Genomic DNA, 18422 nt, shown 5'->3' with positions numbered 1-18422 from the left:
TGGTGTGAAAATCCGCCATTGCGGCCAGCGGGTAAAATGTTGTTTTTCATGCTCACTACTGCACATAATGCAAACCTCAGATGATTCCGCCCCATAGAATACATTTTCATTATCTAGCCGATTAGTCATTAACTCAAAAAACTCTATTTAATTTGTCAAATATGACAAGTCCAAATTATTATCCTTGATCAGCACATTCTTTTCCTATTGCTCAAAAACAATATTTAGAATGATGGATTTGAAGAGTTTGCAATTACCCTCAATGACATATCCTCTGTGATTTTCTTTAAAACAATTCATATATAGCTTGGCTTTATTCTCAATTCCTGATCTATTTTTTGTTTCTTTCAGAAATGGATGATAAGACCAGCATCACCTTTAATGCGTCGGATTTCTATGAAATGTTTGAAGACTACAGCAACGACAGTTATCCTTTGTTTGATATTGATATGGCTCCCTGTACCCATGTGATTAGTGGCAATTGGATCAACCCGGCAATTGCAATTGTCTATAGCCTGGTTTGTTTCCTCGCTGTGATAGGGAACATGGTCGTAATGGTTGTCATACTTTACAATCGACGCACAATATCATCCACAGATATCTACCTGCTTCTTCTGGCAGTGGCCGATCTGCTCTTTGCCGTGACTCTGCCTTTTTGGGCAGTGGATGCCATATCTGGTTGGGTGTTTGGTGATGCCATGTGTAAGATCATCAGCATGTTACAGGAAGTTAACTTTTACAGTGGGAGTCTGTTACTGGCTTGCATCAGTATCGATCGCTATCTGTCCATTGTCTACTCTACAAAGACTTGCAGGTGGAAGAGACTATTTTTAACTAAGCTGGCCTGTGCTGCTGTTTGGGTGCTGGCGATTCTTCTGTCCTTACCAGTCCTCTACAAGGGCAAATATACACCACCTGGTTCCAGGATAACAATGTGTTATGAGCTATTCGACGGTGAATCGGCCAAAACATGGAGACTAATCACCAGGTTTTGGTGGAAGATTATTGGGTTTCTCATTCCACTGGCTGTCATGATCTTCTGCTACAGTGTGACGATCTGGAAACTGTGTGAAATGAAGGAATTCCAAAAACAGAAAGCCATGAAGATCATCATAGCTGTGGTGCTGGCTTTTCTCATTTGTTGGCTGCCGTACAATATTACTCTGTTCATTGACACACTGATGAGGAGCAAACTCATTGGTGAGACTTGTGACATGCGCAATCATATCGATAGGGCTCTATCTGGAACCCAAATTTTGGGATTTCTGCATTGCTGCCTTAACCCAATCTTATATGTATTCATTGGGGTGAAATTCAAGAGGAATTCAAGATCAATTTCTTGGCTACAAAAGGAAAACTAAGTGAAGAGTCCAAGTTCAGGAGATCTGTATCCTCTTCCTCTGAACCTGGACTGACTTCAACCAACAGTAAGATGCTAAATAATTGATAAAGGGGGGTGGGTGGATGTGGTATACTTGGATTTTCAGAAAGCTTTTGATAAAGACCCCCACAGGAGGTTGGTTAGCAAAATTAAAGCACGTAGGGAGTAATACACTCGCATGGATTAAGGATTGGCTAACAGACATAAAACAGAAAGCGGGATTTTTCAGTCGCCCCACTGCCATGATCATTTGGTCCCGCTGAATGTCAATAGACTTTTGGCTGGGCCGCTGCATCCCCCGCGGCTGGTCCCACCATGACGGGGCCGGAACATCCCAGCCAGAGAGTAGGAATAAACAGGTCATTCTTGTGTTGGCAGGCTATGACTAGTGAGATACCACAACGGTCAATACTTGAGAGTCAGTTGTTCATAATATAGATCAATGATTTGGATGTGGGCAGCAAATCTAGTATTTCCAAGTTCGCGGATGACACAAAACTAGATGCAAAGTGGCTTCAAGAGGATTTGGGAAGACTTAACAAGTGGGCAATGACATGGCAGATGGAATATAATGTGGAAAAATGTGAGGTTATCTATTTTGGTAGGAGGAACAGATGTGCAGAGTATCTCTTAAATGGTAAGGGATTAGAAAGTGTAGATGTACAAAGGGACCCGGGTGTCCTTGTCCATAAGTCACTGAAAGCTAACATGCAGGTGCAGCAATCAATTAGGAAGGCTAATGGAATGTTAGCCTTTATCACAAGAGGATTTGAGTGCAAGAGTAGCGAAGTCTTGTTTCAATTGTATAGGACCTTGGTTAGACCACACCTGGAGTATTGTGTGCAGTTTTGGTTCCCTTACCTTAGGAAAGATATTATTGCCATAGAGACAGTGCAACAAAGGTTCACCAGACTTGTTCCCTAGATGGTGGGACTGACCTATGAACAGATTGGGGAAACTGAGCCTGTATTCTCTAGGGTTTTGACGAATGAGAGGTGATCTCATTGAAACCTACAAAATACTTAAAGAAATAGACAGGGTAGATGCAGGTAAGATGTTTCCCCTGTTTGGAGAGTCTAGAGCCAGGGGACACAATTTCAAAATAAGGGGGAAGCCACTTAGGTCTGAGATGAGGAGAAGCTTTTACTCAGAGGATTGTGAATCTTTGGAATTCTCCACCCCAGAAGGTTGTGGGAGCTCAGTCATTGAGTATGTTTAAAGCAGAGATTGACAGGTTTCTAAATACCAATGACATAAAGGGATATGGGGATAGTGTGGGGGGGGCGGGGGGGAAGGCATTGAAGTGGATGATCAGCCATGACCGCATTGAATGGCAGAGCAGGCTCGATGGGCTGAATGGCCTACTTCTGCTCCTATGTTCCGACGTTCTTATATAAAAAAAGAAACTAATGGCCTGAGCTATTTAAAAATTAAATCATTGAATAACAGTTCTGTGTTGTATTCAGGTATGAACAGAATAACTTAGCTTTTCCTGGGTGGCTCATTGCGTTGGTATCCGATGCACAATGGTCAGAAATAAGCCATGAGTTTTACCAATGTAGGGGCTCTGCACCCCAATGATACACCAATCTCCACTACATTATCTGCTTAACTTTCTGCTTACTTACCTATGATTTGTGTATTATTCAGCTTCAGACTGTCCACAAGGAGCACTTGCTTCACACTTTCTACCCTGATCGTAGAATCATACAGCACTGATGTAGGTCATTCAGCCTATCGTGCCTGTGCCAGCTCTTTGAAAGAGCTATTCAGTTTGACCCACCCCTTGCATTTTAACCTATAGTCATGCACATTTTTCCTCTTTGATTCAATTCATCTTTGAAATTGACTATTGAATCAGCTGACCTTCAGGCAAAGCGTGCCTGATCATAGCTAACTCTGTTAAAACATTCTTCTCATATCCTCTTTGATTCTTTTGCCAATTAACTTAAGCCTGTCTCCTCTTTTTACTGATCCTCCTGAGATAGAAACAGTTTTTGCTCTCCAAACCTCTCAAAATTTTGAAAATCTCTATTAAATCTCTCTTTAAACTTCTCTGCTCAAAGGAGAACAATGCCAGCTTACTTGTTTCTAGACCTCTAACTTCTGGCACCATTCTAATAAATCTCCTCTTCAGCCTCTCCAAGGCCTTGACACCCTTCCTAAGGTATGCTCCTTAAAATTGGACACAATTCTGTAATGTGTAAAATAATGTATTGAATTAGATACAATTATGAAACTGTGGGCCGTTTCTTTATTCACATCTGTCACATGTAGGATGGGTTAAGAAAATGAAGCCTTCTTTTTAAGTTATGATGGTTCATTTTCTCACAAGGAGGAGGGTATTGCAGAAGCATAATAATTCTCATAATATTATTGTGATTCATTATAAAAGTAAGTTAATAGTGGGGTTTGGATAGTTTCTGTGTGTGTGTGTGGAATTTAATTGAATTGGAGACAGCTGGCCTGGAGGCTTTGATTCATCAAAAGAAGCTAGGTTTGAAATGCTAAATATTTAAACATGGCTGAAGAATGTAAGGTGAGGGGAATTTGCATTTTTTAGAGAAATCGGGGCAGTTTGAATTTCAAAGAGATGGTTGGATGTTACACCTAGCCAGAGAAGCTAGGCCAAGCAGTGTGTTTATTTTTCCCAAAGTTTACTGACAATATTAGCACCATGAAAATAATATTATGAAAAAGGTAAAGTTACAAATACTTATGGGAACAATGGAATTTCCAATAAAAGGGAGAAACATATATAAAGGAGAATAAGGCTATGTGTGAGGGAAGGCATTGTAAGATCTATCAGAAGTGCGAAAAGCCTCCAGTATTTGTGCATTAAGCCTGCTGTCTACAGAAACTGAAGCTGGGAAAAGCCACTTTGAATTCTACTGTCCAGGGTTGTGTTAACTTGCCGGCATCTGTTTAAAATCTATATCTTTTACCGTTGCCTTAACGGGGGTATAACTGGAAGCCAGATTAATTAGGGGTTTTAGGAGTTATTATAGTAGCAATTTGTAGACCTATGCGTGTGCTTACAATCTTTTCTTTAGTTAATAAATGTTTAATTTAGTTTTCTAAAATATCTCTGAAGTCTTGGTGGAATTATTACTTCTGAATTCAGGGCATGCAACTCAAAATAAATACAAATTGCAAAACCATTGTGATAATGGGATCAAGTTTCCCTCGTGGATTTGATCTGCCTGGCATGCATCATTTGCCGCATCATAACACATCATTTTTCGAACTGATCTTACTCCACCTTTATCTTGGTGACAGTGTGTTCCCAGTACTCCAAGTTATTCTCAGGTATTCAGACTGAAACCCTCCAGCAACAGTACTGTCACAACGAGTGCTGCCTCTAGTTGTCTTTTCTCTTGATTTAGTTTTACTTAAACAGGGCTGACCCTGAATTGAGTTTTTTAAAAAAACTTTTTGGTCAAACTGAAGCCCTTCAGTTTGTGTTACTCACTTCTCACAGATACTATTCATCACCTTTCTTATCTTGAAGTCAATCTGAATTATGACATCTGCTTTATATCCAAAATAGGACAGTGCTCTATTCTGGAGCCATGACAGGGTAACTGAATATGATTTAGTTCTGATGGTTGTTTGTAGCATTATGGGTCTTGTCTAATTATATGTTTGGAGACCATCATTGTACCATCTGGTGACATAATTATAATGCCAGCTTGAAGCTGTTAAACTATCAGCCTTTAAAAAAATATTAGTATTAACAGCATATACTCCTGTATAAAGGCAACGTTTGCTTTGTCTTAATTCTGTTCAGAATTAGCAATTGTACAGCTGTCCCAATAATGGTGAGTACACCATTGGTGATTACTGAGCCCCAAATATCAGGGAGTTACAGCTTCTAATTCCAGCTGGTCTGGGTGCTTCTAGCCAGGGTAATATTTGCAATTCCCATTTTCTTCTTATTCTCTTTTTCATGTTTAAGGTGAAATATATTTTCCATATGCAGCCTAGTTTATGAAACAAAAGCAGTAGGGTCAATTTTAACCCTTCACCTGGGGTTAACAGGATGATAAAGCCTCAAACAGGGTTGGTAGCCTTATCCATTTCCAAAGCACCGTCCTGTTTTCGATGATTGGTCCCTTTTAATATGGAAATCAGGGAATGCATAAATAGGATCCTAATTGGGATTTTAGGAATGAACTTGTTAGAACCTGCGCAGCTGAAATGTAAAAAATTGGAAGTGAGGTGGAGTTGTACTCTGTCACAATAGCATCAGTAGCATCAGTGACACTACAATGGCCTCAATGTCCCTTGGCGTGAAGAAACGTAGCCAAAGATGGTGCTCTGGTTGTCAGCTGATAATGTGCATTTGTCGTGCGCATAAGATGTCAGGCGAGAATAACTTTGGTCTTGTGACTTGTCCATGTTCATGAATGCCAGTCAAATGTTTGTCAACGCTTACACACTCAAGTATTCAGAGTGTGCCACTGAAGGATGGTGCAACTTTACCCCATGGCGAATTAACCCCTTGAGGAGATGGGGGCAGTAAAGGAAAGTTAAAAGAACATTAAATGACAAACACCAATCAGAGTCAGTTCCAGCTATGTTTGGATGGCAAACACAGTCTAACTGAGGAAAACTTCATTTTGAACAAGTACTGGTAACTATTCAAGAACTGCTGATAAGTTTAAAAACTGACCAACTGTGAGTATTCTTGTGATACATATTTATACTAATGGACTGTCTTTATCAAATAAAATAAACCTTATGAAAATTGTGTTTTCTCAGCTACAGTCTTTATCATTAAGCATACACTTTGGGACTGCTGTGATAAGCCGCAAGTTAGGAGTTAAGGGATATTCGAGTTAATACCCAGGTGGTTAAATACAATAACTTGCATTTACATAACTTAGACACTTTCCTATGCCTAGTGATGCATGAGGAATGAACTTGTTGGAACCTGCGCAGCTGAAATGTAAAAAATTAGAAGTGAGGTGGAGTTGTACTTTGTCACAATAGCATCAGTAGCATCAGTGACACTACAATGGCCCCAATGTCCCTTGGCGTGGGTGCCACTCTATATCAAGCATGGCTGACCAGGAGACTCTTACGCTCTTACCACCTGCCATAGGCATATTGGGAGGATTTACAGATTGATAATCCAACTGTTTGGCCATGGGCGCACTTTCTGAGGCTATTAAGTACTGAAGTGGAACTTGAAACCAGAGCTTCTGACTCAGAGGCAGGGTTAATACCCACTGAGCCACAAGATCTCCCCTGCATTTAGGTAGCACTTTCAAGGTATGAAGTGTCCTATGGTAATTCACAAAAGTATAAAAAGAAAACTGGATCCAGAGTCAGAGAAGAACATGTGAGGAGGGGTGAATTTAAAACCTACTCAAAAAGGGTACATTGTAAGGAAGGTCTTAAAGGTGGAGACGATGAGGGTGGGGATGGGGGGGGAGGTGGAGAGATAAATAATTCAGCAGGAAATTCCTGAGTTTATCGCATAAACTGCTTAATTATGGTGTGAAGGGAGGGGAGGGGGTATGCCCATGAGGCCAGAACTGGAGAAGTGCAGAGACCTTGGAGGATTTTTTGGCTGGAGTACATTACAGAAGAAGGAAGGATGAGGCCATAAGAGGGATATAATTTCAAGGATAAAAATGTTAAATTTGAGGCCTTGGGGGATCAGAAGCCAGTGTAGGTCAATGAGAACAGGGTGATTGGTGATTAGGAATTGATGTGGGATACAATATGCAGCCAGAAAAGTTTTCAATGAGCTTGGCCGGGATTTTCCGGCCCTGCCATGGCGGGACCTGCTATGGGAGATTTGGCAGCCCAGCCAAAAGTCCATTGACTTTTGGCGGGACCAGGTGATTCTGGTGGTGCGTGGGGCCCGAAAATCTCATCCCTTATGTTTGCAACGTACATCTGGGAATCTGTAGCAAAGTTGAGAGAGCTGTGTCGCAGATTTGACAAATAACAGCCTGACATAGTCACACTCACTGAATCATACCTTACAACTAATGTCCCAGACTCCAGACTCCTCCATCACCATCCCAGAGGGGGTGACACAGTGATATCTAGTCGGGACGGAGTGCCACTGCGAGCATTCAACTGACTCCATATCAAACATGGACAAGGAAACTTCATGCCAATTACTATCTATAACCCTCCTTCAGCTGATGAATCATTGCTCCTCCATGTTGAACGCCAATTGGAAGAAGCACTGAGAATAGTAAGGGCACAGAATGCACCTGGGGTGGGCGACTTCAATGTCCATCACCAAGAGTGGCTCAGTAGCACTATTACTGACTGAGTTGCTTGAGTCCTGAAGGACATATCTGCAGCAAGTGGCGAGAGAATCAATGAAAGGGGAAAACCTACTTTACCTCATCCTCACCAATCTACCTGTTGCAGATACATCTGTCCATGACAGTATTGATAAAGGCAAAATGCTGCGGGTGCTGGAAATCTGAAACAAAAACAAAAAGTCAGTATGTACTGACCTCTACTTTGCAGAGGCTGAGCGCCAACTCGCAGACACTTCCTCCTACCTCCCCCTGGGCCCTGGGCCATGACCCAACAACTGAACATCAAGCCATTGTTTCCAGGACTGTCACTGACCTCATCTCCTCTGGAGGTCTTCCCTCCACAGCTTCCAACCTCATAATCTCCCAACCTTGGACAGCCCACTTCTACCGCCTCCCCAAAATCCACAATCACGACTGTCCCGGCAAACCGATCGTGTCAGCCTGTTCCTGCCCCACGGAACTCATTTCTTGCTATCTTTACTCCGTTCTTTCTCCCCTTTTCCAGTCTCTTCCCACCTACATCCGTGATTCCTCTGATGCATCATATCAACAATTTCCAGTTCCCTGGCGCCAACTACCTCCTCTTCACCATGGACATCCAATACCTCTACACCTCCATCCCTCAACAGGATGGTCTGAGGGCTCTCCACTTCTTCCTTGAACAGAGGCCCGAGCAATCCCCATCCACCACTACTCTCCTTTGTCTGACTGAACTTGTTCTCTCACTGAATCATTTCTCCTTAAACTTGTCTCACTTCCTCCAAATAAAAGGTGTGGCTATGGGTACCTGCATGGGCCCCAGTTATGCCTGTCTCTTTATGGGGTATGTGGAACATTCCTTGTTCCAGTCCCACACAGGCCCCCTCCCACAACTCTTTCTCCGATATATCGATGGCTGTTTTGGTGCCGCTTCATGCTCTCGTCTGGACCTGGAAAGATGTATTAATTTTGCTTCCAATTTCCACCCTTCCATCAATTTCCCACGGTCCATCACTGACACTTCCCTTCCCTTCCTTGACCTCTCTGTCTCAATTTCTGGTGATAGACTGCCCACCAATATTCACCACAAGCCCACCGACTCCCACAGCTACCTCAATGACAACTCCTTCTTGTAAGGACTCCATCCCATTCTCTCAGTTCCTCCGCCTCCTTCGCATCTGTTCCGATGATGCCTCTGTCCAAAGCAATGCTTCTGGCATGTCTTCCTTCTTCCTTAACCGAGGTTTCCCACCCACGGTAGTTGGCAGGGCCCTCAACCGCGTCCGACCCATCTCTCGTGCCTCTGCCCTCAACCTTCCTCTCCCTCCCAGAACCATGATAGAGTCCCCCTTGTCCTCACTTTTCACCCCACCAGCCTCCGCATTCAAAGGATCATCCTCCGCTATTTCTGCCAACTCCAGCATGATGTCACCACCAAACACATCTTCCCTTCACCACCTCGTCGGCATTCCATAGGGACTGTTCCCTCCGGGACACCCTGGTCCACTCCTCCATCACCCCCAATGCCTCAACCCCCTCCCACAGCACCTTCCCATGCAATCGCAGAAGGTGCAACATCTGCCCCTTTACTTCCCCACTCCTCACCGTCCAAGGGCCCAAACACTCCTTTCAAGTGAAGCAGCACTTCACTTGCACCTCCTTCAGTTTGACCTACTGCATTCGCTGCTCCCAATGCGGTCTCCTCTACATTGGAGAGACCAAACACAGACTGGGTGACTGCTTTGTGGAACACCTTTGGTCTGAACACAAGCATGATCCTGTCACTTGCCATTTCAACACCCCACCCTGCTCTCATGCCCACATGTCCGTCCTTGGCCTGTTGCAATGTTCCAGTGAAACTCAACGCAAACTGGAGGAACAGCACCTCATCTTCCGACTAGGCACTTTACAGTCTTCCAGACTTAACACTGAGTTCAACAACTTCAGATCATGAACTCTCTCCTCCATCCCCGCCCCTTTTTGATCCCCTTTTTTTCAAATTATTTTTAAATTTTTATATAAATATTTTTTCCCACCTATTTTTATTATTATTGTTGCTTTTTAAGTTTATTTCCATTTTTATTCATTGTTTAATCCCCACCTTTTAACCTATTAAGATTTTTTTTTCTACACCTTCCCACCCCCCCCCCCCCCCCCACCTCAAACCAGGGCCATCTGTTACTTGTTCATCCTGTTCTACTCTTAGGGCAGAATTTTCCCCCATCAGGGGGAATTACGTGGGCAGGCCAATTAAGGCCCGCCCAGCGTGACGTCCGCCAGGAAGCGCTATGCACTCCCTGTGCAGGCGGGGGGGATTTCCTAAGCTGAGAGTGCGCTCTTTCGCAAACTCATCTCCCTGAGGCTAAGTGCCGCCTCAGGGAGATCGTCACCAAATTCAAAAATGGTAAATATAGAAAAATAAAATTTCCCTGACATGTCCCCTCATGTGACACTGTCACATGAGTCCGGACATGTCCATAACTTTTAATTAAATTTTTATTAAATTTTAAAAAACTTACATGAAACCTCACCCCGCCCGTGGATGAGGTTTCATGCTTTTTCTGAAGCCTGCCAGGGATCCCCGCCTGGAACGGGCAGGTCCTTTAATGAGTTCAATTACTTTTTAAATGGCCTCAATTGGCCGTCGACAGGTCGGCGGGCGCACAGCTGATTCGGCTGCGCCCCCGCTGACCTGAAAATTGAAATGATGCAGGGTGATGTCGGGAGTTCCGCCCGATTTCATCCCGCGTCATTTTACGCGTTGTCGAGCAGGCCCCGCCCCCCGCTCGCTGACCTCAATATCCTGCCCTTAATGTTACCATTAGCACCTCCTTTAGCCAGTATCACCACCACCACCCCTTCGACCTTTTGTTTATGACTTCTTTCACAATCTCTCCTTTGCCTCCGCCTATCACTGGCCTTCTATCCAGCTTTACCTGTCCCACCCCCCTTAAACAGTATATATTTCACCATATTTTTACTTCTCTTTAGTTCTGAAGAAGAGTCATACGGACTCGTAAAGTTAACTCTGTCTTTCTCTCCACAGATGATGTCAGACCTGCTGAGTTTTTCCAGCACTTTTTGTTTTCATGACAGTATTGATATTGGCAGTAATTACTATTGAACGGAAATATATCTGGATCAGCCATATAAATGGCTACAAGAGCAGGTCAGAGCCTGGGAATTCTACAGCGAGTAACTCACCTCCTGACAAAGCCTGTCTACAAGACACAAGTCAGGAGTGTGATGGAATACTCTTCATGTGCCTGGATGAGTGCAGCTCCAACAAAACTCAAGGATCTTGTCACCTTCCAGGACAAAGCAGCCTGCTTGATCCACCTTAAATATTCACTTCCTCAACCACTGATGCACAAGGCATTAGCGTGTACCATCTAGAAGGCGCACTGCAGAAACTCACCAAGGCTCTCCTTAGACAGCACTTTCCAAACCTGTGACCTCTGCCACCTAGAAGGACAAGGGCAGTAGACACATCGGAACACCACCACCTCCAGGTCACTCACCATCCTGACCTGAAACTATGTCGTCGTTCCTTCACTGTCGCTGGGTTAAAATCCTGGAACTCCCTTCCTAACAGCACTGTGGGTGTACCTACACCACGTGAGCTGTAGTGGTTCAAGATGCTCATCATCGTTTTCTCAAGGGAAATTAGGCAGGGGCAACAAATATTGGCTTTGCTCGCAATCCAAGAATGAATTGAAAAAGATTATACATTATACTCTGGGTTTAAGACAACATAATAGAACCCATTAACTATCACACCCACACACCCAAGTTCCCAAATAATTGGTCACTGACCCTTCATAATGCCTTTAATTAAACTGAAAAAATAACAGAAAAATAATTCTTTTTTACTATTGAGCTTAATTTTCCACATTGGCTTGAGCAATAATGATGTAACATCACATCTAAAACATAATTGCCAAATCTGAAACAGGAAACAAGTGCTGTGTCAGTGGTTGTGTTATAAATGGGTATTCTTAAGAATGTGCGTTTACAATTAATTTGTAGTAATGTGTTTAGCGTGCATATTAAAACAATACAAATAACATGAATTTAAAAAAAACATTCTAAGCCTTTGTGAAATGTGCCTCCTCTAGTTTGTCAGCATACTTCCCCGCCACATCCATCTTATCAGTGTATGTCCCTCTCCATCTCTGATGTTTCTGTGTGGTAATCCCTCCACCTCAGCAGCTGTAGCATTTCTTTCCCTCCAACTCTAATCGTACAGCTTCATTTATTCAGTTTATCTATTAAACTGAATCTATAAAAATTAATATACATATTTTATTTTTATATATTTTTCTTTTCCCTCCTATTTCTCTCATTTTAAAATTTATTTCCATCTGTTGTTTTATCTCCACCTTTTAGCCTATTTCAATCCCTTCCCCCCACCCCACCCCCACTAGGGTTATCTGTCACTTGCTCGTCCTGCTTTCTGCCCTTAATGTCACCGTTAGAACATTCCTTAGCTAATATCACCACTGTCAACACCTCTTTGTCCTTTTGTCTATGACATCTTTGGCAATCTCTTCTTTGCCTCCACCTATCACTGGCCATCTATCGAGCTCTACCTGTCCCACCCCCTCAACCAGCTTATATTTCACCACATTTCTATTTTACCTTAGTTCTGATGAAGAGTCGTATGGACTCGAAACGTTAACTGTGTTCCTCTCCGCAGATGCTGTCAGACCTGCTGAGTTTTTCCAGCTATTTTTGTTTTTGTTTCAGATTTCCAGCATCCGCAGTATTTTGCTTTTATCTTATAGCAATCTGCGAGTTTAGTTCAGGCCACTTTGATCGCTTCTCATAAGGATTCTGCATTTTTATTAAGTTACTCAATGTATGACACCACACTTATCAGTTTACAGAACAGCCCCTGGTTTTGTAAGTGGACTGGTTAGTCCTCTCACTCTGCTGAAATATTAACCTGTGTTCATGTCACCAAACATTGTACAAGCCTCTGAGTTGTCCTCCTGCTTGTGTCAGGCACGTTAGATGGTCAAGAAAATAATTTTATCAACTAACAGACAGGATACATCGATCACCCTTTGAGAAGGTATGTAATTTAATTGAATTGATTTTGTAAAACATTTTTTTTGCTCAGCAAAGTGAGGTATGTTGGCATTGGATATCAGATAACTTTCTGAAGTATATGAGGATAGATGTCAACTCCCTGAGCTGGTAAACTGCACCCACAAGATGGGGAGAAATCAGTGGATGGATGGGTTCCAGCAGATCAAAATTGCAGGTGGGGCTGGCCGCCTACACCAGGGTACGTTGTGGAGAGGCGGGGTCAGGCAGGCAGAGAATTAGAGTCATTCTGAGTGTTACAAATAGGTGCTTGAGCAGTAGAAGGCACTACAACAGTTGGAATTACAAAGAGAGAAGTGTGAGTTGATGCATTTTGTCATAAAGGATAAGGAAAGGCAATATAGACTGATTGGCACTGTTCTAAAGAGTGTGCAGGTACAGAGGAACCTGGGGGCACATGTGTATCGATCTTTGAAGCTGTGGGGACATATTGAGAGGGTGGTTAGCAAAGCGTATGGTGCCTTGGGCTTCTTAAATAGAGGCATTGAGTACAAAATCAGGGGATTTATACTGAACCCTCGTAAAAATCTGGTTAGGCCCCAACTGGAGTACTACGCCAGTTCTGGTCACCACAGTTTAGGAAGGATGTGAGGGCCCTTGATAGGGTTCTGAGGAGAAAGATTCCAGGGGTGGGGGATTTTAGTTACAAGGTTAGCTTGGGGAAGCTAGAGTTTATCTCTTTGGAGCAATTGAGTTTGGGGAAGATTTGATAAAGGTATACAAGATCCAATGTCATTGCCATTGCTGAATTCCCCCCACACCCACCCCAGCATCAACATCCTGGGGGGTTACCATTGACCAGAAACTTAACAGGGCTAACCATATAAATACTGTGGCTACAAGAGCAGGTCAGGGGCTAGGAACCCTGTGGCGAGTAACTCACCTCCTGACTCCCCAATCCAGTCCACCATCTACAAGGCACAAGTCAGGAGTGTGATGGAATACTCCCCACTTGCCTGGATGAGTGCAGCTCCAACAACACCCAAGAAGTTTGACACCATCAAGGACAAAGCAACCAACTTACTTGGTGCCCTGTTCACCATATTAAATATTCACTCCCTTTGCCACATAGTGGCTGCTGTATGTACTGTTAGGGGGAAGAAAGTAAGAATTTATGGTAAGGGAGAATTTATTGAAAGAGAATGAATTACGTAAAATCTCCAAGCAGCCAGTGCTACCAAGCACATTAACATTTAAAGGTTACCAGATGAACCTTGCACAGCCTTAGGGCCTGCAAGCAACAGAAAGGCTTTGGGAACCGGACTGGAGTCAGAGGATGGCAATAACATAGATTAAGTGTGCTCTTCAACAGATAGGGGAAGGACAGATGGTCCCAGTTTAGATAGGAGGGAAGGTCTCTGCCTCGGTGAAAAATAGGGACATACGATGCATGTACCTGTTACCAGAGATGTCTGTTTAATGTAAACCTATATGTTGACGAGATCAGAATCTGGAAACTGTTCTTGTACGTGACCAATAATGTATAAATGTGCTGAACACTTGTAATTTAGCAGAGTGCTATCTCAAGCTGCATTGAGATGGTTCTCTCCTTGCAATTGCTCGAATAAACGGTCATGACCTGTACCTGAGACTCCTGTGGTCCGTTTGTCAAAGTGACCACAACAGTACCATCTACAAGATGGACTGCAGCAACTCATTAAGCCTCCTTCGATAGCACATTCCAAACCCAAGGCCTCCACCACCTAGAAGAACAAGGGCAGTAGATGCTTGGGGCACCACCAACAGCAAGTTCCTCTCATCTGTACATCTCTGTCCTAAAAGGGCGACCCCTAATTTTAAAACAGTGCCCCCTAGTTTTGGACTCACCCACAGGAGGAAACATCCTTTCCACATCCACCTTGTCAAGACCATTCAGGATCTTGTATACTTCAATCAAATCACCCCTTACTCTTCTAAACTCCAGTGGAAACAAGCCCAGTCTGTCCAATCTTTTCTCATAAGATAACTCACTCATTCCAGGTATCAATCTAGTAAACCTCCTCTGAACCGCCTCGAATGCATTTACTTCCTTCCTTAAATAAGGAGACTGCACACAGTATTCGAGGTGCAGTCTCACCAATGGCCCGTATAACTGAAGCATAATATCCTTACTTTTATGTTAAATCCCTCATGTAATAAAGGACAGCATTCCATTAGCCTTCTTGATTATTTGCTGTCCCTGCATACTAACTTTTTGTGACTCATGTACTAGAACACCTAGGTCCCTCTGCATCTCAGAATTATGCAGCCGTTCTCCCTTTAAGTAGCATTTTGCTTTTTTGTTCTTCCTGCCAAAGTGAACGACTTCACATTTTCCCACATTAAACTCCATGTGCCAGATCTTTGCCCATTCATCCAACCTATCCATATCCATCTGCAACCTCCTCATGTCCTTTTCACAACATACTCCCTACCTATCTTTGTGTCATCTGCAAATTTAGCTACCATGTCTTCACTCCCCTCATCTAAGTCATTGATGTAAATCATAAAAAGTTGAGACCCCAGCACAGACCCCTGTGGGACTCCACTCATCACAGCGTGTCAACCTGAAAAAGACCCATTTATGCATAGTCTCTGCTTTCTGCCAGCCAGCCAGCCAATATTCTATCCATGCTAATATGTTTCCCCCTAGACCATGTGCTTTTATTTTCCATAATAACCTTTGATGTGCCACCTTATCAAATGCCTTCTGGAAATCCAAGTACAGTACGTTTACAGGCTTCACTTTATCCACCGTGCATGTTACTCCTTCAAAAAAACTCAAATAAATTGGTTAAACATGGCTTTCCTTTCACAAAACCATGCTGACTCTTCTCGATTGCCTTAAGCTCTTATAAGTGCACATCCAACAGTGCAGTATTCCTTCAATGCTGACACTCCGACAGTGCAGCGCTCCCTCGGTACTGCCCCTCTGACAGTGCTGCACTTCCTCAGTACTGCACTTCCAACAGTGCAGCACCTCCTCTACTGCACTTCTGCCTGTGCAGCAATCCCTCAGTACTGACCCTCCAACAGTGCAGCACTCCCTCAAAGTGGTGGCTTTGAGGTTAGTCAGGATTGTTCATTCCATATCAATTGTGTTCACTTGTATGCAGGTTAAAGGCATTTTAATTGGCATTTCACATCAGCCACATAAAAAAATACATTGAAACGAGGGGAGTTGAGTTAGGTGGTGAATGATTGTGATGTTTCACTCTATAAATAAATGTAAGACTGAGTAAAGATTGACTCCAGTATCACCCTTCACCAATTGGCTTTCCAGAATAGATCAAACGTTGCCATCTTTTGGAAATGCTTTTGTGACATGTCCGCCTTCCATGTCTGGCGAGGAAATGCCGTTTATGAATTTTAACCATCCAGATGGAAAATACTTTTAACTCTAACCTTAAAAGGTCTGGTGAGTTTTGTGTAAGTTCAGTCAACAATCAAAACATACACTTGTCAATCTTTTGGTGTTGTGCTCAACACTGAGTGGCCTTTGAACACAGAGTGGTTGGCGCATGTGAAGTGGGGTAAATTCAAAATGAATCTGCGGGACCTTTTACCATTTTAACTCCTTCAAAACCCATTCACTTAGACAGAGTTAATATCAGAGATAAAAACAAAAAGCTAAAAGCTACTGCGGATGCTGGAAATCCAAAACAAAAACAGAATTACCTGGAAAAACTCAGCAGGTCTGGCAGCATCGGTGGAGAAAAAAAGAGCTGACGTTTCGAGTCCTCATGACCCTTCAACGGAACTGAAGTATAGTTAGGAGAGAGGTGAAATATAAGCTGGTTTAAGGTGGGGTGTGGGGGGAGAGAGAGAAGTTGAGGGTGGGGTCGTTGTGGGGACAAGCAAGCAGTGATAGGAGCAGATAACCAAAAGATGTCACAGACAAAAGGATCAAAGAGGTGTTGAAGGTGGTGATATTATCTAAGAAAAGTGCTAATTAAGAATGGATGGCAGGATACTCAAGGTACAGCTCTAGTGGGGGTGGGGTGGAGAGACTAACAAGGTATTGGTTGTAGATTTAAAAATAATGGAAATAGGTGGGAAAAGAAGAATCTATATAAATTTTTTTTTTTAAAGTGGGGGGAGGGGGAAGAAACGGGATGGAGATGGGGGGAGGGGGAGTTTAAGATCTAAAGTTGTTGAATTCAATATTCAGCACGGAAGGCTGTAAAGTGCCTAGTCGGAAGATGAGGTGCTGTTCCTCCAGTTTGCGTTGGGCTTCACTGGAACAATGCAGCAAGCCAAGGACAGACATGTGGGCAAAAGAGCAGGGTGGAGTGTTAAAATGGCAAGCGACAGGGAGGTTTGGGTCTTTCTTGCAGACAGACCGCAGGTGTTCTGCAAAGCAGTCGCCCAGTTTGCGTTTGGTCTCTCCAATGTAGAGGAGACCGCATTGGGAGCAACGAATGCAGTAGACTAAGTTAGGGGAAATGCAAGTGAAATGCTGCTTCACTTGAAAGGAGTGTTTGGACCCTTGGACGGTGAGGAGAGAGGAAGTGAAGAGGCAGGTGTTGCATCTTCTGCGTGGGCATGGGGAGGTGCCATAGGTGGGGGTTGAGGAGTAGGGGGTGATAGAGGAGTGGACCAGGGTGTCCCAGAGGGAACGATCCCTATGGAATGCCATCAGGGGGGGTGAAGGGAAGATGTGTTTGGTGGTGGCATCATGCTGGAGTTGGCGGAAATGGCGGAGGATGATCCTTTGAATGCGGAGGCTGGTGGGGTGATAAGTGAGGACAAGGGGGACCCTATCATGTTTCTGGGAGGGAGGAGAAGGCGTGAGGGTGGATGCGCGGGATATGGGCCGGACACGGTTGAGGGCCCTGTCAACGACCGTGGGTGGAAAACCTCGGTTAAGGAAGAAGGAGGACATGTCAGAGGAGCTGTTTTTGAAGGTAGCGTCATCAGAACAGATGCGACGGAGGCGAAGGAACTGAGAGAATGGGATAGAATCCTTACAGGAAGCGGGGTGTGAGGAGCTGTAGTCGAGGTAGCTGTGGGAGTCGGTAGGCTTGTAATGGATATTGGTGGACAGTCTATCACCAGAAATTGAGACAGAGAGGTCAAGGAAGGGAAGAGAAATGTCAGAGATGGACCATGTGAAAATGATGGAGGGGTGGACATTGGAAGCAAAATTAATAAATTTTTCCAGGTCCCGACGAGAGCATGAAGCAGCACCGAAGTAATCATTGATGTACCGGAGAAAGAGTTGTGGGAGGGGGCCGGAGTAGGACTGGAACAAGGAATGTTCCACATACCCCATAAAGAGTTAATATCAGGCCCATTATATCAGGGAGTGGGTGGGTTGTCAATTGCTGGATCAGGCTCACTTGTGGGATGGTGGAAATAGTTAGTGTTGATCCATTCAAAATGTAGAGTAGTATAATTTCAGAAAATTCTTCTTTGGGATTACAGTCCATGAGGAACTTGAGGCGTGACCTGTGGTGAGTGTAACATGCTTAGTGAGAACAGGTGACTTTGAGCCTATGGTTCCCAAAGCTCTCCATCACTGAGGGTTTTCCTCACCTCATGTCTGAGTGTGTCATAGACTCATTGATAGAAATTGATCACTGTGATCAGTCAATAACTCCATTACCATTGTATTGTGTGACTAACAGGATGGTTAAAAGGTGATCTAGAGAGATCTTGCCTTCCATCGATCAGCA

General features: G+C 43.7%; 1 protein-coding gene and 1 pseudogene across 2 annotated transcripts in view; one reads left to right on the top strand and one right to left on the bottom strand.

The window, feature by feature from the left end:
• tns1b (tensin 1b) overlaps positions 1-18422 on the bottom strand; it is a 662464-nt gene that overhangs the window by 631091 nt on the left and 12951 nt on the right. The window lies entirely within an intron of this gene.
• LOC144686912 (C-X-C chemokine receptor type 2-like) lies at positions 339-4542 on the top strand (annotated as a pseudogene). Its single transcript, XR_013578016.1, has one exon. The product of XR_013578016.1 is annotated as a C-X-C chemokine receptor type 2-like (transcript).

Source organism: Cetorhinus maximus, chromosome 11 (assembly GCF_964194155.1).
Source record: "Cetorhinus maximus chromosome 11, sCetMax3.hap1.1, whole genome shotgun sequence".
Lineage (NCBI taxonomy): Eukaryota > Metazoa > Chordata > Chondrichthyes > Lamniformes > Cetorhinidae > Cetorhinus > Cetorhinus maximus.
Note: the sequence above shows the minus strand (reverse complement) of the source record. Positions and strands in the feature narration are given on the sequence as shown.